Source organism: Humulus lupulus, chromosome 8, assembly GCF_963169125.1.
Source record: "Humulus lupulus chromosome 8, drHumLupu1.1, whole genome shotgun sequence".
Taxonomy (NCBI): domain Eukaryota; kingdom Viridiplantae; phylum Streptophyta; class Magnoliopsida; order Rosales; family Cannabaceae; genus Humulus; species Humulus lupulus.
In genome coordinates, this window is record NC_084800.1 from 151,664,600 (window position 1) to 151,688,180 (window position 23,581).

A 23,581-nucleotide genomic window follows, 5' to 3' on the forward strand; every position below is an offset into this window, starting at 1 on the left:
TATTTCTAATTGGAAGTTGATAGATATCAATGACTCTTGTACTCATTTTGTTGATAGTTTATTTCTAATTGGAAGTTGATAGTTTTGTTGCCAAGGCTCAAGGCTAGGGATCGTGCTCGGAACCAGTTCACCTTCTCTACTCGGAATCAAAGGTAAGAAAACTACACCCAGTTTTGTGGCTATGTTGGGACTAAGAGTTCCCTATACTTGTATGTAATGTTGTATGATGGTATTATGCCATGTGAGCATGAGATAAACGACCTAAGAGTGTCGGAATTAATATTGGCGCACAGGACGCGGCTCGGCCACTGGTAGCTAAGGTTAATTATATAATCACTAAGCTCGGCCTAAGTGAGCCAGAGTCAGTGGGATAAACAGAGGGTGTGGCCTAACGGCGTCGACCCTAGATATGGTATGATATGTTTACTGTTGTTAATCTGATGATTGTGGCATCTTAATTATTTGGATGATAGATTGTTGGTTTGTTGATTAATATCACTGATTATGTGAACAATGTGGTCTGCTGAGTACTTGATTAGTGATTTATGAATTTTTTTATTACTGTTATTGGTTATGTTCTGTATATGGTTGTCTTGCTGGGCCTTGGCTCACGGGTGCTACGTGGTGCAGGTAAAGGCAAGGGTAAGCTGGACCAACCATGATTTGGAGTGCTCTAGGGGCAGAATGTACATAGTTGGCTGCTTGGCCGCCACGGCCGAGGAATGATACAGGGACAAGAGACCCTAAAATGCCTATTTTTCCATTAGAGTGGCTTGTGGTTGTACATAACCTTTGGAAATTTTGTAAACTATTATTTAACCTTATTTTTGGGATCCCATGTATTAAACGTTTATTTAAATGAAATTTATCTTTTATGACCAAAATCTTTTAACCCTAGTTTAATAATTGTTTTAGTGACACATTTTCAACTAAACGACTTGATTAGCAAGTCTTGCACCTTTATAAACACACAGTGTAATGGTCTTGGTTATCCAGGGCGTTACAACTTGGTATCAGAGTGATCTAGGTTTAAGGGTTCCTGAAAACTGGCTGGACATGTACATTTGCCGCTAAAGACAGCTCAACTCAGGGTTCGGTAATTGTGTATACATGTTTATATGCTTAAGTGATTGGAAAGAACTATGATTGTTGTTATCTGTTTGATTAATAGGGAGCATGAGATACTGATAGGGCCTGGCCCTTGACTGCTGTGTGATGATATTAAGGCATGCTTATTAGCATTGCTATTGCATGTGGATGAATATTTGAATGAATTGTTATACCTTGATTGCTTGTGATTGGTTGTGTTCCAATGGTGATGCATGGAAAGATTGTTACCCTGTGATCATAGTCTGACCGTCGAGTCATTGATTGTAGATTAACTTGGATAGCTATGCGTTCAAGACGATCTATAGGACTAGCCGACACTGGGTCTGAGGCTAGAGATGATGACCAGGGCCAGAACCCTCCACCAGTCCCTGAGAACTAGCAGTAGCTTATGGCAAACATGCAAGCCCGGCTTCAGAGTCAGCATGAGCATATCTGTCTTCTTAGATGGCAGGCTCCGTCAGGGAGTGCTGCATCTATTGTGCCACCCGCAGTGGCACCAATTGTATAGCCATTGGAGGTTGGGAATAGGTGGGAGTTGTTGTATGAGCGGTTCAGGAGACAACTTCCTCCAACTTTTGAGGGGGGACCAAATCCACTAAAGGCCGAACAGTGGATGAGTATGATTACCACTATCCTGGACTTAATGAGGGAATAGGGTCATGACAGGGTGGCATGTGCCACATATATGCTAAAAGAGGATGTTCGCATTTGGTGGGAAGTGGCATCACAGACCAGAGATGTTACTACTCTGGGTTGGGACAGATTCAAGGATTTGTTCAGTCAGAAGTATTACAATGTTGCCATCAGGGCAACGAAGGTTAATGAATTTGTGGGGTTAGTTCAAGGCAACATGACAGTTACAAAATATGCCTTAAAGTTCGATAGACTTGTGAAGTTTGCACCAGATCTTGTGCCTACTGATGCAGCTAGGCAGGACAGATTTACCAGAGGGCTTAATGCTATGACAGCCCGAGATGTGAGGATTACAACAGTACCTGGGAGGACGACTTATGCCCAGGCTGTTGAGAAGGCTCTTACCACTGAGGAAGCGGAGAACAAGATCTAGAGGGAGAATGTTGTGAGGCGGGAGGTCCATAGGGTGGTGCCTCCATATTCTGGGTCTAGTAGGGGCGGAGGCCCCAGTGATTTGAAGAGGAAGACCCATGACACTTCGACCACTACTGGTCCTGATAGGAGGGGTCGGGGTGTTCAGGGAGGCGGTGACACATGGAAGAGTTATCCAAAGTGCACGAGGTGGAGAAGACGCCATCTGGGTGAATGTCGGGCTAAGGCTTGTTATGTATGTGGGTTGGTGGGACACCTCAAGAAGGACTACCCAACAGTGAAGAAAAGGGAAGCAGGGAGAGTTGACAGCTTGATTCCAGCTCGAGTGTTCACCTTGACGCAGGCAGAGGCCGAGGCTAGTCCCTCGATGGTGACAGGTCAGCTTTTTAGCGCTGGCTCTCCTTTTACTATGTTGATTGACTCTGGTGCTACACATTCATTTGTTTCTAGTAAGGTAATTGATAGATTGTGTAGACCTAGTGAGTACTATACTATGGGATTTAGGACTATATTGGCTACAGGGGAACTGGTAGTTTCTAGGAGGTGGATTAGAGCACTACAAGTGATGGTTGATGGTAGAGAGCTATCAGTAGACTTGATTGAGTTAGGTATGGAGGATTTTGACATGATTTTGGGGATGGATTGGTTGGCTAGATATGGAACTACTATTGATTATAGGAAGAAGATGGTGACCTTAGAACCGAAGGGAGAGGATCCCTTTGTTTTTGTGGGTACGGTATGTGGACCCCGCATACCCATGATATCAGCGCTGAGAGCCAGAGACCTGTTACGAGGAGGATGTATAGGTTTTCTGACTAGTGTGGTGGATACCACCAGGGTTTTGCCAACAGGGCCTGGAGAGACTAGATTGGTTTATGAATTCTTGGATGTATTCCCTGAGGATTTACCAGGATTGCCGCCACACAGGGGGATTTAGTTCGTCATTGAGTTGGCACCGGGGACAGAGCTAGTATCAAGGGTGTAGAGTCCAAGAACTTTACTTAGCTAAGATAGATAATAGTATGATAGTATTTATAGCATTATCTTTGTTACTGAGGATTTTTGGTTCAGACCGGGAATTATTTGGACACTCATAGTAGTACTTATAGATTTTCTTAGTTTAACCTATAGTTTAAGAATATTAAGTATAACCTAAGGTTTGATTAATGTGACTGATATTAAGGATTATATTATAAGGTTTAGACATCAACCAATAGGATTTTAAGCACATGTTATGAATGGTAATTAAGGATTAAGTATTTTTGAGGATTAAATTAAATAAGGGTAAAGTTTGAATGTTATAGGGTCAGTCAGCAGCTTTGAGTACGTTGAGGGCTTAGTCAAGGCTGTTTACTCCATTCAAACTTAGCTAAAAATGTGTAATTTCGTGTTTAAATATTCAGCGAGTGCTGATATATCGCAGCTATAGGGGGCGATATGTCGCAGCACGTAGATACGGAAAACACGAAACGATGCACGGTCGCCTCGGGCATACTGGCCCAGGCGATATATCGCCTACAGGGGGCGATATATCGCCTCCTTCAGCATATGTTCAATTGTTTTTTAATTCTTTTCCTTTCAGCCATTCAAACTTCTTCATAAGTCCAGCATCTTTTGAACGAGTCTTCAGCCTCTGCTGAACGATTATTCAAATGATTTTCACCTAAAAAGCCATTATTTTTATTCAAGTAAAATCAAGATCTTTTCATCTCCAAACTCTATAAATAGGACCTAGTACCCAGCCATTATTCACCATTTGCTCTAAGTTCAGAAGCTGCTAGTGTTAAGTGAGTGTGAGAGTGTAAACACCTGGTTTGGGGAAAAACTATAAGCTTAAACATCATAAGCTTATCAAACACTTTGGGAAGTGAGTTCTATAGTATTTCGGTGGAGGTTAGATTGATCTTGCAAGTCTTTGAGGTAAACCCGAAACTCTAGTTCATTTGATTTATGTTATGTTTCCCTTCTCTTAGTCTTCTACTCAGTTTCCTAACCTCATTCTTATTTTGGTTAGGGGATCCAAGTTCTTAAGCATATAAGTCGGTAAGTATGTTTTTATGGTTTAGTCTTTCCATCTCTTTCATTTCATCTCCTTTCTTTAGACTCACTCTTCATTATGGTTTTAGGAGTGTTCCAAAAAGTCCCAACTCAGTCCATTTTATCCCGGTAACTTTGGTAAGGAAAATAGGCTAGAATCAATATGTTATGTGCTTATGTTATCTATATGTTTTATGTTATTAAAAGTGTTATGATATGCATATGTGTATGTTTGTAGGCTTGGGCATATGACCCATATGACTAACAAGACCCCAAATGGGTTATGGGCATATGACCTACTTAGCTAGTAGGACCCCACTAATCCCATGGGCATATGCTTGTTTAGTCTATGGGACCCCAAGTAATAATGGCCATTATAATAAGTGAATTATGTGTTATGATATGTCTTTACGTTTATTATGAAATCTATGTTTATGACTATGTGTTAGATTTTCCTTGCTGGGCATTAGGCTCATTCCTTTCTGTTTATGTGCAGGAAATAAACTTTAGAGGCGGAAAGATTCGTGACGCTTAGAGGATGTGTATCGATGGTGAATGGAGTCAAGGGGCCGAGTGTTATTCAATTCGAGGATGTAGTCTTGTTTATGTTTTTATGGTTTTAAATGTATTTTCCGCATTTTCTATGTAACTCTTTTTAGTTTTTAAGTTATTTTTGTTTTAAAGACAATGGGTACCCATATCCTACTTATTTTATGAAAGTAACATTTGTTTCCACAAGTTTCAATAAAATTATGGTATTTCCGTAAAAAAAAATGTAAGTTTTATGTATAGATTCGTTAATGGTCCAAAAAAGTCTAGAGTAGTGGGTCATTACAGTTGGTATCAGAGCAACGGTTCTTTTGCATGAAGTTCTCCTCGATACACACGCTCAAAGCTCCAAATCAGACCGCCAAGTAAGTGTTTAAGTTACTAGTTATGTTACTTATGTGTATAGCTAACACCTTTAGTGTTTATGTTTTCAGTTAAGAATGAACGGAGCTTTAAGCAATGAGGATTTCCGAGCCATTAAGGCCTTAAAAAGAATAAGGGAGCCAAGGAACACCGTAGGAGCACTAGAAAAGATCACTCAAAGATTGATCTTGTTCCACAAAGAGATAGGTCACCTTCAAGAGTCTAAGCAAATCATGATGAGAGCTGCAGAACAATATGTCCTAGTAATTAGGCTTTTAAAAGATTTTCCTTCAGCAATTTTAACTTTAGAAGAAATATGGGAGAATATAAATAATGATGATGACTTACAAGCAGCCCTAAGATATTATTCTCTCATACTTAAGTTCACCTATGATTTAGAGTTTCAATTCACTAATGAGCAACAACATAGGATCTTCTTGAATCTTCCCCGAGGAAATTTTGAGGCTCAAGACAATGATGATTATAAGGAGATAGATAATGATATGCTAGATGAAGGATCGGATGTAGAAGATCCCGATTTTTAAGAATAGCTAGTTTTTCATTGTTTGTTTTGTTTATTTCTTTATTTTATGATTCTAATAAGTGAAAATTATTTTTCCAAATTAATTTCATGTTATTTTATCATCATGTATGAGTTTGATTTTATTTTCACAATCATAATAAGTAATAAATAAAATGAATAATGACCAAGTTCAGTGAGGGTGGATACAAATCAATGAACCAAGTTTCCTTATTGAGAGTTAGGGGGCCTTAGTAGTGGGAACGATTAACTTTGGAACAAAGATAAGTTTCGAGCCTGAGAATTAAGTCATATAGGAAGATTAGAAACACACTTAGAAAATAAAGATGACTTATTTTTCTAAGTATAGAAACCCACTCTAATAATAAATAAAGACCTATATAATTTTTTCATAAGAAGTCATAATAAATAGGTCTGAGATATGTTTGTTTTAGAATAAGTTTTTGCCTTAGAGCCTATTAGGGTAAGTTCTAACAAGTTCTCGACTGTTAGAACTTTTGGTGAAGATGTCGCTCCGAAGATCTGCACGCACCAGCAGAAACGCCTCCAACGTTGTTCCAACGACCAATGATGCCCTCCAGTTCGCAGAAGAGGAGTGCGTGCTACTACTAGCCGCAACACGCCGACACCGCCAGCTGACAACACCGCGGAAATCGCTAGACGGCGACAACAAGTCGAGAAACTCTTGCAGCAACAACGTCAACAGGCGCAGATTCAGCCTCCGCCGCAACTGCAGCCGCAGCTACAACAAATGGCCCTAGCACCCCAACAAGTTGGTCCATATGGGGGATGGCCAGTGACGAACTACGCGCCACATCCAGTACCGAATATGGAGTCAGTGTATGAAAGGTTCCGCAAGCAGCTCGCTCCAAACTTCGAAGGGACTACAGACCCCTTTGAGGCAGAAGAGTGGCAAAGGAATGTGGAGCCAATTCTTACGCACATGAATCTTAGTAATGCAGACCGCATATCCTGCGTCTCGTCATTACTCAAGAAGGATGCCAGAATATGGTGGGACTTAGTTCAGCAGACTAACGATGTCACCACCATGATATGGACAAGATTTGTGGAACCGTTCCACAAGAAGTATTACTCCTCGGCAGTCATCACTAATGGTAGAGGAATATGCTCATCAGTTCAACAGATTGGTCAAGTTTGCACCAGAGTTGGTCCCAACCGACTTTACGAGGTTGGCCAAGTTCGTCAGAGGACTTAGACCAAAGATGGAATTAGGGGTTAAGTTAGCAAACCTGGGAACCACTACCTATGCCAATGTTCTAAAAACGGCAATCGAAGTAGAAAGGATTCTGATGAATGTTAGTGAGGAGAAGGAGGATTAAACGATGGTTCCAGACCAAAGTCTTTGCATTGACCCAAGGAGGAACCCATGCTAGTAACAAGGATTTACAGGTCAGATCCTATCCTCGATAGTATATGTTCTAGTATCGCTTGATTGGTAGCTGTATACTCGTAGATCTCGTTAGGAATGATAGAAAAACTAGACAAACCTAGTGAAAGATTTAGAACTAGGTTTGTAACCGAGTTGCCTTCGGGCAAAGTAGTTCTATCATCACGAATAGTACGAGGCGTACCGATCAAGATTGAGGACATAGGACTAGAAGGAGACCTGATAGAGCTAGTGATCAAGGACTTCGACGTAATACTAGGCATGGATCGGCTAGCACGGCATGGCGCAACGATCGACTGCAGACGCAAGAAGGTGATGTTCGAGACTCCTGACGGCCATAAACTGTGCTTCATGGGACAAGCTTCAGGACTACGCACCCCGTTAGTATCATCTCTCAAAGCTCAGAGAATGATGGAGAAAGGATGTCAAGCATTCTTAGCCAACATCACGAATGTGGAGAAGGAGACATCACTCAAAGTTGGAGATGTTCGAGTCATACAAGAATTTCCAGAAGTATTTCCCGATGACTTGCCAGGATTGCCGCCAACTAGAGAAATAGACTTCACGATAGAATTAGTACCGGGCACCGAGCCTATCTCTAAGGCACCATACCGGATGGCACCTACGAAACTCAAGGAGTTAAAGACGCAGCCACAAGAACTCCTAGACTTGGGTTTCATTAGGCCAAGCCATTCACCATGGGGAGCTCCGGTACTATTCGTGAAGAAGAAGGACGGAAGTATGCGCATGTGCATAGACTATCATAAGCTGAACAAAGTAACGATTAAGAACAAGTACCCGCTACCTCGGATTGATGATTTGTTTGATCAACTCCGAGGCGCGACTGTATTTTCTAAGATCGATTTACGGTCCGGGTATCATCAGCTCAAGGTAAAGGGAGAAGATATTCCTAAGACAGCCTTTAGGACTCGTTATGGACATTACGAGTTCTTGGTTATGTCTTTTGGTCCTACTAACGCACCAGCCGCGTTTATGGACTTAATGAATAGAGTCTTCAAGGATTACTTAGATAAATTCGTTGTTGTATTCATCGACGATATCTTAGTATACTCCAAGGATGAAGTAGAGCACGAGGAACATTTAAGGATTATTCTGACGCAATTGAAGGAGCATAAACTTTATGCCAAGTTCAAGAAATGCGAGTTTTGGCTTTCACAAGTGGCGTTCCTCGAGCACATCATATCAAAAGACGGAGTTGCAGTAGATCCATCGAAGGTAGAGGCCGTGAAGGATTGGCCTAGACCAAAGAACGCGTCAGAAGTAAGAAGCTTCTTAGGGCTAGCAGGTTACTATAGAAAGTTTGTAGAGGGCTTTTCTAAGATAGCCACTCCACTCACCAACCTGACCCGGAAGCAAAAAAAGTTTAACTGGAACGATAAGTGTGAAGAAAGTTTCCAGTTGCTTAAAGATAAGCTTTGCTCAACACCAATACTTAGTGTACCAACACCCGACGATAAGTTCGTTGTCTAATGCGATGCATCAAAGCTAGGATTGGGATGCGTGTTGATGTAAAAACGACAAGGTGATAGCCTACGCCTCACATCAGTTGAAGGAGTATGAACAACACTATCCAACTCACGATATGGAGTTGGCAGCGGTGGTCGTTGCAAATCTGGCGCCATTATCTTTACAGAGAACGGTGCGAGATTTATACGGACCACAAGAGTTTAAAATACTTCTTTACGCAGAAGGAGCTCAACATGAGGCAGCGCGGGTGGATAGAATTAGTCAAGGATTACAACTGCGAAATCCTATACCACCCAGGGAAAGCGAACGTAGTTGCCGATGCGCTTAGTAGGAAAAGCTATGGGAACTTAGCAGTCTTATCCATAATAGAAAAGCCGCTACAGCAGGAGCCTATCAGTGCCAGAATAGAAGTGGTTGTAGACAAGCTGGCTAACCTGTCTATCCAATCAAATTTGTTAGAAGATATAAGAATTGGTCAAGGACATGACGACACACTAGCAGCACACACGGATGCAGTCAGAGAAGGCAAGACTACAGATTTCTCAATATCCAGTCAAGAATTATTGAGATATAAGGATCGGGTATGCGTGCCAGACGATCAAAGTATTAAGAAGACGATCCTAGAAGAAGCGCACAGCACCCCATACTCAGTTCATCCAGGGTCTACCAAGATGACTCATGGCATCAAGGCAGTCTATTGGTGGCCAGGGATGAAGAAGGACATAGCGGAGTATGTATCTAAGTGTCTGGTATGCCAACAAGTGAAAGCAGAGCATCAGCGGCCTGCAGGTTCATTGCAACCGCTTAGCATACCGGAATGGAAGTGGGACGATATAGCCATGGACTTCGTAACGGGTCTGCCAAAGACGAATAAGCAGCGTGATCCCGCTTGGATGTTGATAGATAAACTAACCAAGTCGGCTCATTTCCTGCCTGTTAAGACTTCATACACGGCAAACCAATATGCAGACATCTACATCCAAGAGATTGTACGATTGCATGGAATCCCCAAGACAATAGTGTCAGATAGAGGATCAGTATTTACGTCAAGATTTTGGAGAACTTACAGCAAGATATGGGTACTAAGTTAAGCCTTAGTACAACTTTCCATCCTTAGACAGATGGGCAGTTTGAGCGTACGATTCAGATCTTAGAGGATATGCTACGCGCGTGTATACTTGATTTCGGAGGATCGTGGAACAAGTACTTACCGCTGATCGAGTTCTCGTACAACAACAGCTACTAGTCGATGATCGGGATGGCACCTTATGAGTTGCTATATGGAAGAAGGTGCCGATCACCGTTGCACTGGGACGAGGTAGGAGAAAGGCAGCTTCTAAGGCCCGAAGCTGTTAGACAAGCTCAAGAAGCAGTAACACTTATTAGACAGCGTATGCTGACTGCTCAAAGCCGTCAGAAAAGATATACGGATACCAAGCGACGCGATGTGGAATTCCAAGTTGGAGATCAAGTCTTCATGAAGATATCTCCTATGAAAAGTGTCAAGCGGTTCGGAAAGAAAGGCAAGCTTAGTCCCCGATTCATAGGTCCTTTTAGATATTGGACAAAGTGGGAACAGTTGCGTATAGACTAGCCCTACCGCCAGCACTAGCTGATAGTCACAACGTCTTCCACATCTCAATGTTACGCAAATATGTGTCAGACCCATCTCACGTCCTCAAGTACGATACAATAGCACTCCAGAAATACTTAAGTTACGAGGAACGACCGGTTAGCATCCTAGATAGAGGGATGAAGTAGTTACGGTCCAAGAGCTTTCCTATAGTCAAAGTCCTATGGAGCAATAGTTCTGAATGCGAGGCAACGTGGGAGTTGGAGGAGGACATGCAAGGCCGGTATCCAGAGTTATGTGATAAGTAAATTTCGAGGACGAAATTCTTTTTAGTAGGGGAGAATTGTAGAGTCTAAGAACTTTACTTAGCTAAGATAGATAATAGTATGATAGTATTTATAGCATTATCTTTGTTACTGAGGATTTTTGGTTCAGACCGGGAATTATTTGGACACTCATAATAGTACTTATAGATTTTCTAAGTTTAACCTATAGTTTAAGAATATTAAGTATAACCTAAGGTTTGATTAATGTGACTGATATTAAGGATTATATTATTATATTATAAGGTTTAGACATCAACCAATAGGATTTTAAGCACATGTTATGAATGGTAATTAAGGATTAAGTATTTTTGAGGATTAAATTAAATAAGGGTAAAGTTTGAATGTTATAGGGTCAGTCAGCAGCTTTGAGTATGTTGAGGGCTTAGTCAAGGCTGTTTACTCCATTCAAACTTAGCTAAAAATGTGTAATTTCGTGTTTAAATATTCAGCGAGTGCCGATATATCGCAGCTATAGGGGGCGATATGTCGCAGCACGTAGATACGGAAAACACGAAACGATGCACGGTCGCCTCGGGCATACTGGCCCAGGCGATATATCGCCTCCTTCAGCATATGTTCAATTGTTTTTGAATTCTTTTCCTTTCAGCCATTCAAACTTCTTCATAAGTCCAGCATCTTTTGAACGAGTCTTCAGCCTCTGCTGAACGATTATTCAAATGATTTTCACCTAAAAAGCCATTATTTTTATTCAAGTAAAATCAAGATCTTTTCATCTCCAAACTCTATAAATAGGACCTAGTACCCAGCCATTATTCACCATTTGCTCTAAGTTCAGAAGCTGCTAGTGTTAAGTGAGTGTGAGAGTGTAAACACCTGGTTTGGGGAAAAACTATAAGCTTAAACATCATAAGCTTATCAAACACTTTGGGAAGTGAGTTCTATAGTATTTCGGTGGAGGTTAGATTGATCTTGCAAGTCTTTGAGGTAAACCCGAAACTCTAGTTCATTTGATTTATGTTATGTTTCCCTTCTCTTAGTCTTCTACTCAGTTTCCTAACCTCATTCTTATTTTGGTTAGGGAATCCAAGTTCTTAAGCATATAAGTCGGTAAGTATGTTTTTATGGTTTAGTCTTTCCATCTCTTTCATTTCATCTCCTTTCTTTAGACTCACTCTTCATTATGGTTTTAGGAGTGTTCCAAAAAGTCCCAACTCAGTCCATTTTATCCCGGTAACTTTGGTAAGGAAAATAGGCTAGAATCAATATGTTATGTGCTTATGATATCTATATGTTTTATGTTATTAAAAGTGTTATGATATGCATATGTGTATGTTTGTAGGCTTGGGCATATGACCCATATGACTAACAAGACCCCAAATGGGTTATGGGCATATGACCTACTTAGCTAGTAGGACCCCACTAATCCCATGGGCATATGCTTGTTTAGTCTATGGGACCCCAAGTAATAATGGCCATTATAATAAGTGAATTATGTGTTATGATATGTCTTTACGTTTATTATGAAATCTATGTTTATGACTATGTGTTAGATTTTCCTTGCTGGGCATTAGGCTCATTCCTTTCTGTTTATGTGCAGGAAATAAACTTTAGAGGCGGAAAGATTCGTGACGCTTAGAGGATGTGTATCGATGGTGAATGGAGTCAAGGGGCCGAGTGTTATTCGATTCGAGGATGTAGTCTTGTTTATGTTTTTATGGTTTTAAATGTATTTTCCGCATTTTCTATGTAACTCTTTTTAGTTTTTAAGTTATTTTTGTTTTAAAGACAATGGGTACCCATATCCTACTTATTTTATGAAAGTAACCTTTGTTTCCACAAGTTTCAATAAAATTATGGTATTCCCATAAAAAAAAAATGTAAGTTTTATGTATAGATTCGTTAATGGTCCAAAAAAGTCTAGAGTAGTGGGTCATTACAAAGGGCACCATATAGAATGGCGTCGGCAGAACTGAAAGAATTAAAGATGCAGCTGCAGGAACTTCTGGATTTAGGGTTTATCAGGCCTAGCTACTCACCATGGGGTGCTCCAATTTTGTTTGTGAAGAAGAAGGATAGGACTCTGAGGATGTGTATAGACTACAGAGAGTTCAACAAGTTGACTATCAAGAATAAGTATCCTCTACCAAGGATTGACGACTTGTTCGATCAGCTGTAGGGAAAGACGATATTCTCAAAGATTGATCTACGATCTGGTTATCACCAGCTGAGGATCAAGGATGAGGATATACCGAAGACGGTCTTCCGAATGAGGTATGGGCACTATGAGTTTGTGGTCATGTCGTTTGGTTTGACCAATGCCCCAGCAGCCTTCATGGCCTTAATGAATAGGGTATTCAAGGACTTCTTGGATCATTTTGTCATTGTCTTCATCGACGACATCTTAGTGTACTCCAGTTCAGAGGCAGAGCATGAGCAACATCTTCGACAGGTCTCGCAGAGGTTAAGAGAACATCTGTTGTACGCCAAGTTTAAGAAGTGTGAGTTTTGGTTACCAGAAGTGGCATTTTGTAACGACTTAAAATTACTAATAAGGCTTAAGGACCTTGATTAGTGTGCCGGGAGGGCATAATTGGAGGTTATGTGAATCAATAGTGTGAGAATGCATGTTTATGAGTATTGGGTGAGCATGCGGGCCCTGTTCGACTGGTAAGGGCTTAATCGTAATTTTGGCCCGTTAGGGCATAAACGTAATTGTGTGTGATAAATTGTTGAGACCAGATTATTATGTGGATAGGTAGATATATATATGTGTGTGAAATATGTGAGAACCACATTACTATGTGGATAAATATGCAGCCAGTGACTTGGGGCGATCCTAGGGAGCTAGATAGCAGGAAAGTCACAACGGGGCTTAATGCTTGACTTTGGGCAAGTCAGGGGTACTTTAGGTATCGTGTAGCGATTTGGAATATCGGGTGATGAAAATAAATATATGGAGATATATTTAAGGTTAGAATGTTTAGGCGGGAGTACTGGGGAATTTTACTACTTTGCCCTCGGGGACGTTTCCGGTACCCCAAGCTTTGGGATTAGCCTAACAACCTAAGGGTATACTTGGAAAGACTTAGAAAATACTAGATAGGAAATGTAAACCGACCTCTCAGCCTTCTCTCCCTTCTCTCTCTTTCCTCTCCCTCTTAAGGAAGAAAAACTCTGATTTTGTAAAGGGAAACCAGCTAATTTATGGGAACTGAAGAGGATAAGCTAGAGGATTAGCTCAAGAACTAAGTAAGGATTGAATTAGAGCCAAGGTAAGCATTGATTTTTGTTCTGTGGTTAGGAACTTTAAGAAAAATGGCTGAGTTTTGAATATTTGTGGTTTTGACATTTAGGGTGGAATTTGAGGCTGGAACTTTGAAGCTAGGTCAGGGAAACTTGTGGAGAGGTGATACTGCAGCTAAGGTAAGTTTCAATATAAAGTTTAATGGTCAAATTCTAGAAATTCCATGGCTGGTTTTGAGTTTGTGGGTTTGAAATCCCAGAAATTGGAATTGGGATCTTGGTGAGTGTTAGGCTGGATTTCTGGTTGGATTGCGTTGTTTAAATTATTCTAATGATGTTGTTATTAATTGGTTTTGAGTTGGGGGGTTTGGGATGGCTTAATATGAGGTTTAGAGATTGAAAATGGTGGATTTTTCTGGGTTCGAAGGGTCGGGCCGCGGCATGGTTCTTGGTGAGTCGCGACCCTTCGAGGTTGTTGCATGCTGAGGAAGGAGGGCGGGCCGCGGCATGGTCCAGGCAATGCCACGGCCCTTACCTGTTTCTGTGCCCATGGAGGGTTCTGTCAAGGGCCATGCCGGGGCGCTTAAGGGATTTTGAGAATTTAGGCTTGGGAATCTAACCTAGGGTGCTCGGGGTTGAGTCTTTTACCATATTTGGTGAAGTTCAATGTTCCGAGGACTATAACTTGGTTTAGAAGCTCATTTAAGATTGTTAATGGTATCCTTTATCTTGGTTGTGACTAGGTGCTAAGCTAGGGCTCGGGGATCGGATCGCGCTCAAGGAGCATCGCTTATAACTAGCTCGTTTGACAGCCAAAGGTAAGAAAGCTGCACCTGATTATGTGGCTAGGTTGGGACTAAGTGTTCCCTATGTTTGTATGCATTGTTATGTGAATGTGTTTAACCGTGTGGACATGATGGGACTAAGAGCTCCCTACACTTGTATATCATGTCATGAGATGGTATTATTATGCCATGGGACATGCGATAACCGGCCTAAGAGTGTCGGAATCAATATTTGCGCACAGGGCGCGGCTCGGCCACTGGTAGCTGAGGCAGCTTATCTATCACTGAGCTCGGTTAAGCTGGCCGGAGTCAGTGAGTATTACACTGGGGGCGGCCCAAGAGAGCCGAAGACAGTGTATTAAATAGAGGGTGCAACTAAGGGCACTGACCCTGAATATCATTTGATTATGATCGTGAATATTGTGTTATGAACGTGATTTGTTGGCTGTTTGGATGACAAACTGTTAATCTGTTGTGTGATATCACTGATTGGATAAATGTTATGAAAAGCTGAATTCCTGGTTGTGCATTGTGAAATATTTGATAAATGATGTTGATCTTGCTATGTTATCATTCTTTCTTGCTGGGCCTCGGCTCACGTGTGCTACGTGGTGCAGGTGAAGGCAAGGGTAGGCTGAATCAACCATGAGTTGGAGAGCTCTGGGGGCGAGGTGTACATTGTCAGCTGCTCGGCTGCCACGGTCGAGGAATTGTACAGGGACGGAACCTAAAATGTATATTTTGCCATTAGAGTGGCTTGAATTATTTGTAACTCTTGGAATTTGTTGTAACTAAGATGTCTAAATCCTGTTTTGAGTTTCCATGTATTAAACTGTCGTTTTTAATGAAAATAGCCTGTTTGTGACCAAAATCTTTTTTCCTAATCTGTTGATGACATTGAATTCACACTTTGTTTAAATGACTTGATTAGCAAGTCTTGCACTATTTTAAACACAGTGTAACGGTCTTGGTTATCCAGGGCGTTACACATTCCTTGGACACATAGTTGGCAAAGATGGGATTAAGGTGGAGGCAGTGAGAGATTGGCCGAGGCCAAGGAACGCCTCAGAGGTTCGGAGTTTCCTCAGGTTAGCAGGTTACTACAAATGGTTTGTGGAAGGGTTCTCGAAGATTGCTGCACCGATGACAGAATTGACACGGAAGAATTTGAAGTTCGTTTGGTTAGACAAGTGTGAGAATAGTTTTCAAGAGTTGAAGCGACAACTTATTACTGCACTTGTGCTAAGTCTTCCTTCGGAGGAAGGAAAGTTTGTGATATATTGTGATGCATCGAGGTTGGGCTTAGGCTGTGTGTTGATGCAGAATAGGAAGGTTATAGCTTATGCATCACGACAGCTGAAGGAGTATGAGCAGCGATATCCTACCCATGACTTAGAATTGGCAGCGATGGTATTCACACTGAAAGTCTAGCGACACTATCTGTATGGGGAGAAGTGCGAGATATACACCGATCATAAGAGTTTGAAGTACTTCTTCACCCAGAAGGACTTGAATATGAGGCAGAGGCATTGGTTGGAGTTTGATGAGGACACCAAGACTAACGATCCAAGTCTAGTTCCAGTTGGTTTGGTGACGAGGGCGCGAGCCAAAAGACTCAGTTTAGGAGCTTGATGAATCTTATTGTATTTTGTCATCTTGTATTTTTTATTTAGTCTTTGTTTGTTTTTGTGAAAAGTCAAACACTTGACTTGTGTGAGTCCAAGAGTCCTTTTGTCTTTATTTTTCAGTTTTCATTAGGAAGACAAAAAGGCTTGTCTTTATTTGTCGGTTTTCATTAGGAAGACAAAAGGTTGTCTTTAATTTTCGATTTTTAGGAAGACAAAGGGTCTTGTCTTGATGTAATTTTCGGCTATATAAGGCCTTGAAAACATTTGGAAAAATCAGATTATGTTGAATGAAATTGTGAGTTTATTTCTTCTTGAGTTCTTGAAGAAACTTTTGAACTTATCAAGGAGATTCCTTGTGGCGTTCATCCTGACTTATCAAACGGATTCCATCCCCGTTTGTGGCATCTTCCTCATACCAAGGTTCATGCTTGGCTAAGCATTGGGTCGCGGTTCCATTCCAATCTCGTGTGTTCTTGGTGGCTGTTCCATATTTGGTGTCGGGTTTCGTCACACTTGTTGGCGTGGTTCGTATCAGTTGGTATCAGAGATTAGGATCATCCGGTTTGGCCTATCCTTTACTTTGTGTTTTTCTTTCAATTCGTGTTTCTATATTAGAAAAAAAAAAAAAAAATTCATCATGTACTCGTGTTTTGATTTCTTTGTCCTTGCTTCCTTGTGAAATCTGAAACTATTCTAGAGCTTGTTGTTTTCCTTATTTCAATTGTTTCCTTGTTTGAAATCCGAGCCTAGGTTCATACGGTTTGCCTATCTTTTTTTTTCTTGTTTTTCCATTTCGTTTCTTTGTTCAAATAGTGCAATTGAATTAGGGTTTCTGAAATTTCCCCTATTTTGTTTTCTTTTCGTTTCTAAAATCTTGAATTAGGATTCTTAATTGTGAAAACCGAATTTTCATTGAGTCCTCTTGTTTTGTTGTTAAATCCGAATGTGCTTTTGGGTTTCTCTTGTTCTTATTGTGCAATCCGAATTGGCATTGAGTTTTCTCTTATTCTCATTGTGAAATCTGAAATTGGGATTGAGGTTCTCTTATTCTTATTGTGAAATCTGAAATTGGGATTGAGTTTCTCTTGTTCTTATTGTAAAATCTGAAATTGGGTTTGAGATTTCTCTTGTTCTTACGGTGAAATCTGAGTTGGGCTTGAGTTTCTCTTATTCTTATTGTTAAATCCGAATTTTTCCTTGGGTTTCTCATGTTCTTGTTATGAAATCCGAAATTGGTATTGATAATTCCCTTGTTTCAATTGTGTCCCTGGTTTCAATTGGTTTCTTTATTTGTTGTGGAATCCGAGACTGTTATAGTGCCACAAATTAGTTTGGTTTTGATCTTATTGGTTGAATCACAGATTAGATTTTGGGAATAATCGTTTTCTGTTATTGGGTATGTTCTTGAATCTGTTATAGTACCACAGTTGCTTGGTTTTCGGATTGGTTCTTTGGTGTTCTTAATTTCAAGGGGATCCGAACTCTAAAAAAAAAAAAGAGTCTGGAAACCCCTCTTAAAAATTTTTGTTCTAATCTTGTTCCTTATGGTCTAGAGGCCTTTTGACCAAAACCCCACACAAGTGTTCCAAAAATCATCATTTTTTCGTCATTTTCACCAATTTTCGTCGGTGTTCGTTTGGTTTGTTTGGTTGGATTTGCTGCTTGAATACACCATATTACCGTTGGATTAGTTTTGAAAGAACTTAAAGAAGAATACGAGTGGAAAAAGGCAGAGGTGTGAGCCTATTTGAGGGTAAAAGCCATTGAAATTGAGTGAAACACGAGGGGATTTGAGTGAAAATATTGTTCGAGCGAAACACGTGAGGGAGTGTGGTGAGGTCTTTTCTCCATATTATTCTAACCTTATTTTGCAGATTTCCATCATGGCACAAAATCCAGAGAAAGATGCAAGCAATGATATTCCGCCACCTGAGGTTCCGAATCTACAAATGCAAGCATTAATTGGGGAGATGCGAAGGATGATGAGGGCGGAGTGTGAGCAGATACATGAGAGGTTGGATAGGGTAGAAGAGGGAACGCAATGGAGGGCACGGAGGAACAGGGTGCAACAACGGGATGTTGAGGGTGAAAGAGAGTTTGATGGGGGCGATTTAGAGGAAGAATATGATAGGATGTCAGAGGGTAACCATAGGAGGTATGGCCGAGATAGAGAAGCTAGGAACTGGGTAGACAATAATTTGGGAAATATCAAGATGAGAATCCCCGCCTTTCAAGGCAAGAGTGATCCTGAGGCATACCTTGAGTGGGAGAAGAAAATGGAGTTGGTTTTCGATTGTCACAACTACTCTGACATGAAGAAGGTAAAACTAGCTGTCATTGAATTTACTGATTATGCTATTGTTTGGTGGGATCAGTTGTGCATCAATAGGAGGCGAAATGGAGATCGTGCCATTGACACTTGGGAGGCTATGAAGAGGGTGATGAGGCGACGGTTTGTACCATCTCATTATTATCTAGATCTATACCTTAAGTTGCAGGGTCTTCGTCAAGGTTCCAAGAGTGTTGATGAGTATTACAAGGAGATGGAGATGACTATGATTAGAGCCAATGTGGAAGAGGATCGGGAGGCAACAATGGCAAGGTTTTTGAATGGGTTGAACCGAGAGATTGCTAATCCAATTGAGCTACACCATTATGTGGAATTGGAAGATTTGGTGCATATGGCAATCAAAGTTGAGAGGCAGCTCAAGAGGGGTAGTACAAGTTCAAAGCCAAGACCGAGCCCACAAAATTCAAGTGCAACACCTTGGCGGTCGAACTATCCAAAGAAGGAAGAAGACCAACCTACTTCATCCTTTACACCAAAACCAGCCACGACCCCTCAAGGTAACACAGCCCCTACTTCGTCCCATTCTAGTGAGATAAAGTGTTTCAAATGTCAGGGGCGAGGACACATAGCTAGCCAATGTCCAAACAAGAGAGTTATGGTGATTCGAGAAAGTGGCGAGCTCGATTCTGAAGATGAAGATGATCTTGCTGACATGCCACCATTGGAAGATGCTTCTATCGATGATGAAGAGTATGGGCCAGAATCTGGTGAGATGCTTGCACTAGTCACACGACGAGCCTTGAATTTGCAAGCAAAAGAAGAGGAAGAAGAGGTGCAGCGGGAGAACATCTTTCACACTCGTTGTCATGTGAAAGACAAGGTATGTAGTGTGATTATTGATGGAGGTAGTTGTACTAACGTTGCTAGTTCTTCCATGGTTGAGAAGCTGGGGCTCCCAATGCTTAAACATCCTTGTCCATACAAGTTGCAGTGGTTGAATGATAGTGGTGAAGTGAGGGTTACAAAACAGGTGCTGGTGTCATTTCGAATTGGCAAGTATGAGGATGAGGTATTGTGCGATGTGGTTCCCATGCAAGCTGGACACCTCCTTCTAGGAAGGCCTTGGCTATTTGATCGGCAAGTCCAGCATGATGGCTTCACCAACAAGTACTCATTCACGTTCCATCAACGAACAATCACTCTAGCTCCATTGACGCCAAAGCAAGTATATGAAGACCAAGTGAGGTTGCAAAAATTGAGTGATAAAAAAATATTGAGTGAGCAAAAGAAGGAGAGTGAAAAGATGAATGAGAGTGAGAGACAAAGAGAGAAAAGGGTCGAATCAAGTGAGAGAGAAAAGAAAGAGAAGAGTTCGATCAATGAGGGAAAATTAAAGAGAAAACAAAATAATTTTTATGCAAAAAAAAGTGAGGTTAAGGAGGCTCTTTTAAACACTAACCAACTTGATGTTAACAAGGGTCGTCACAAGCAGGTTTTTGACCCCGGTGATTGGGTATGGGTACACATGAGGAAAGAGCGATTCCCAGCACAAAGACGTTCCAAATTGCTACCTCGAGGAGATGGTCCGTTTCAAGTGCTAGAAAGGATCAATGACAATGCCTACAGACTCGATTTACCAGGTGAGTATACTGTTAGTGCTACTTTTAATGTTTCTGATTTGAGTCCTTTTGATGCAGATGAAGATTTGAGGACAAATCCTTCTCAAGAGGGGGGGAATGATGAGGACACCAAGACTAACGATCCAAGTCTAGTTCCAGTTGGTTTGGTGACGAGGGCGCGAGCCAAAAGACTCAGTTTAGGAGCTTGATGAATCTTATTGTATTTTGTCATCTTGTATTTTTTATTTAGTCTTTGTTTGTTTTTGTGAAAAGTCAAACACTTGACTTGTGTGAGTCCAAGAGTCCTTTTGTCTTTATTTTTCAGTTTTCATTAGGAAGACAAAAAGGCTTGTCTTTATTTGTCGGTTTTCATTAGGAAGACAAAAGGTTGTCTTTAATTTTCGGTTTTTAGGAAGACAAAGGGTCTTGTCTTGATGTAATTTTCGGCTATATAAGGCCTTGAAAACATTTGGAAAAATCAGATTATGTTGAATGAAATTGTGAGTTTATTTCTTCTTGAGTTCTTGAAGAAACTTTTGAACTTATCAAGGAGATTCCTTGTGGCGTTCATCTTGACTTATCAAACGGATCCCATCCCCGTTTGTGGCGTCTTCCTCATACCAAGGTTCGTGCTTGGCTAAGCATTGGGTTGCGGTTCCATTCCAATCTCGTGTGTTCTTGGTGGCTGTTCCATATTTGGTGTCGAGTTTCGTCACACTTGTTGGCGTGGTTCGTATCAAAGTTGGTAAAAGACTACGACTGTGATATCCTTTACCATCCAAGGAAAGCCAACGCGGTGGCAGATGCATTGAGTCGGAGGGGCTCGGGGCAGTTATTTAGTTCTACTCAGATTTCGAGAGAGTTGGCTGATGAGATGTCCAGAGCAAGGATAGAGTTGGTGGTGGGCAGGTTGGCCAACATTACTTTGCAGTCGACCCTACTGGAGCGGATTAAGGAGGGACATTTTGGTGGATGCACAGTTACAAGAGGTTAGAGAGAATGTCTTAGCGGGAGTAGCTAAGGACTATTATATTTCAGAGGTTGGTTTGCTACGATATCAGGGTCGGATTTGTGTTCCAACTGATGTGGGGATTAAACGAGAGATATTAGATGAATCCCATACTACGTCGTACTCACTTCATCCGGGTACCATGAAGATGTATCAGGATCTACGGACGTTGTATTGGTGGCTCCGGATGAAGAAGGATGTGGTGGAGTACGTGGTCAGGTGTCTGACCTGCTAGCAGGTGAAAGCTGAACATCAGCGACCAGCAGGGTTGCTTCAGCCTTTGGGTATTCCTTAGTGGAAATGGGAGGATGTTACAATGGACTTTGTGGGAGGTTTACCTAGGACAGTGGGGCTGAATGAGTCAGTGTGGGTGATAGTGGACAGATACACCAAGTCAGCTCATTTTCTTCCAGTATACAGAGTTGTATGTGAGGGAGATTGTATGTCTCCATGGGGTTCCTAAGTCTATAGTGTCAGACCGGGATCCTATATTTACCTCCAAGTTTTGGGGTAGTTTACAGAAGGCTATGGGGACTCAGTTGAAGTTCAGCATAGCCTTTCATCCTCAGACTGATGGACAGTCTGAGAGGACGATTCATGTGTTGGAAGATATGCTTAGGGCATGTGTGATCGACTTTGAGGGATCTTGAGTAAGTATCTTCCGTTGATTGAGTTCTCATATAACAACAGTTATCAATCAACGATTGGAGTGGCTCCATATGAGATGTTATATGGGAGGAGGTGTAGGTCGCTCATTCATTAGGATGAGATGGTTAGAGAAGGTATCTAGGACCAGACATGGTTCAGAAGACGAATGAAGTTATTGAGAAGATCCGAGCTAGAATGCTTGCTTCACAGAGCAGACAGAAAAGCTATGCTAATCCTAAGAGTAGGGACGTGGAGTTCCAGGTTGGGGACCACGTGTTTCTGCGAGTTTCACCACTACGAGGGGTGAGGAGATTTGGGAAGAAGGGCAAGTTGAGCCCTCAATTTATTGGACCTTTTGTGATCCTGGAGAGAATCGGTTAGGTGGTTTACAGGTTAGCTCTGCCACCGTCGTTGTCGGGAGTTCATGATGTATTCCATGTTTCTTTGCTTCAGAAGTACATCTCAGATACGACATGTGTTGAAGCATGAAGACTTGGAATTGCAGACAGATTTGTCTTATGAGGAGCGACCGGTTCAGATCTTGGATCGGAAAGATAGGGTTCTACGGAACAAGACAATTCCTCTAGTTAAAGTGTTATAGAGGAATAGCAGCTTCGAGGAGGCGACCTGGGAGCTTGAGTTAGCAACGCGGGATCAGTATCCCGAGTTATTCAGGTAAATTTCGAGGACAAAATTCTCAGTAGGAGGGGATAGTTGTAACGACCAAAATCACTAATAAGGCTTAAGGACCTTGATTAGTATGTCGGGAGGGCATAATTGGTTTGTGTGATTTAAACAATTTAATGCATGTTTATGTGATAAGCATGCTTATATGATTATATGGATATATGAAATGCATGTTTATGAGTATTAATATGCATGTAGGCCTTATTTAGCTTAAAGGGGTATATTTGTAATTTTTGGCCCGTTGAGGGTATAAATGTGATTATTTGTGGTAAATTGTTGAGACCACATTATTATGTGGATATATTTGCAGCATATGGCTCGAGACGGTCCTAGTGAGCGGTTTGGCGAAATAGTCATGGCGGGGATTTATACCCGGCTCAGGGGAGCCTGAGGGTATTTTTGGGAATTTAGGAAATATATTGGGGATTATTAGACATTGGGTAAATAATTGGTGATTAATTGGATGATGAGATTTAGGTGGTAAATATTAGGAACACTCGAGGAATTAGTGGGAATTGAGAGCAAAATGACTAAAATACCCTTTAGATACCTTGGAAGGATTGAGATGGATGGAGGGGTAGTTGAGTCATTAGGCCACTTAAAGATAAACTCAGAAAAGAAAACTCACCTAAGTCTAAGTAGAAGTCTTCAGCCTATTCTCTCTCTACTCTCACAATTTCCCTTTTTTCTCTCCCTTGGGTTTGAGCTGAAAAGCTTTGAGGATATAGAAGAAATTGAAGAGGAGGAGGGCTGGTTATTGGAGAGGTTTGAAGGTTTAAAGCTGGGATCATTCTGAGTTGCTGCTGGGGGGAATTAGGCTGCAAAAAGAGGTAAAGATTCTGACTAAATTCTTTGTTGCTGAGTTTAAGTATGAAGGTGGAGGTATGCAAGGGTGTAGTATTAGACTGGGTATTGGGTAGGAATTTCAATGGGTTTTGCTTGATTATTATGTCTGAATTGAGGTATGGTTTTTGTGTTAGTTATTGAGATTATTAGATCAAATAAATAGGTGAATATGGGTCTTGATTGGTGTTGAATTGAAGGGATAAGTGGAGGAAAATTCTGGGTTGCTTGAGTGTTCTTGGCTGGGAGAAAGAGGAGAAAACCCATGTTTTCTTTGGGGTCGCAGGGCGCGCCGCGACCCAGCCTGGGGCCGCTGCGGAGTGTGTGGCCCTTCTAGTCGTGGAAGCTCTCTAACTTGGGGGGGCACCGCGACTTGCTTGGCCAAGTCGCGACCTGCCTCCCCTTTGG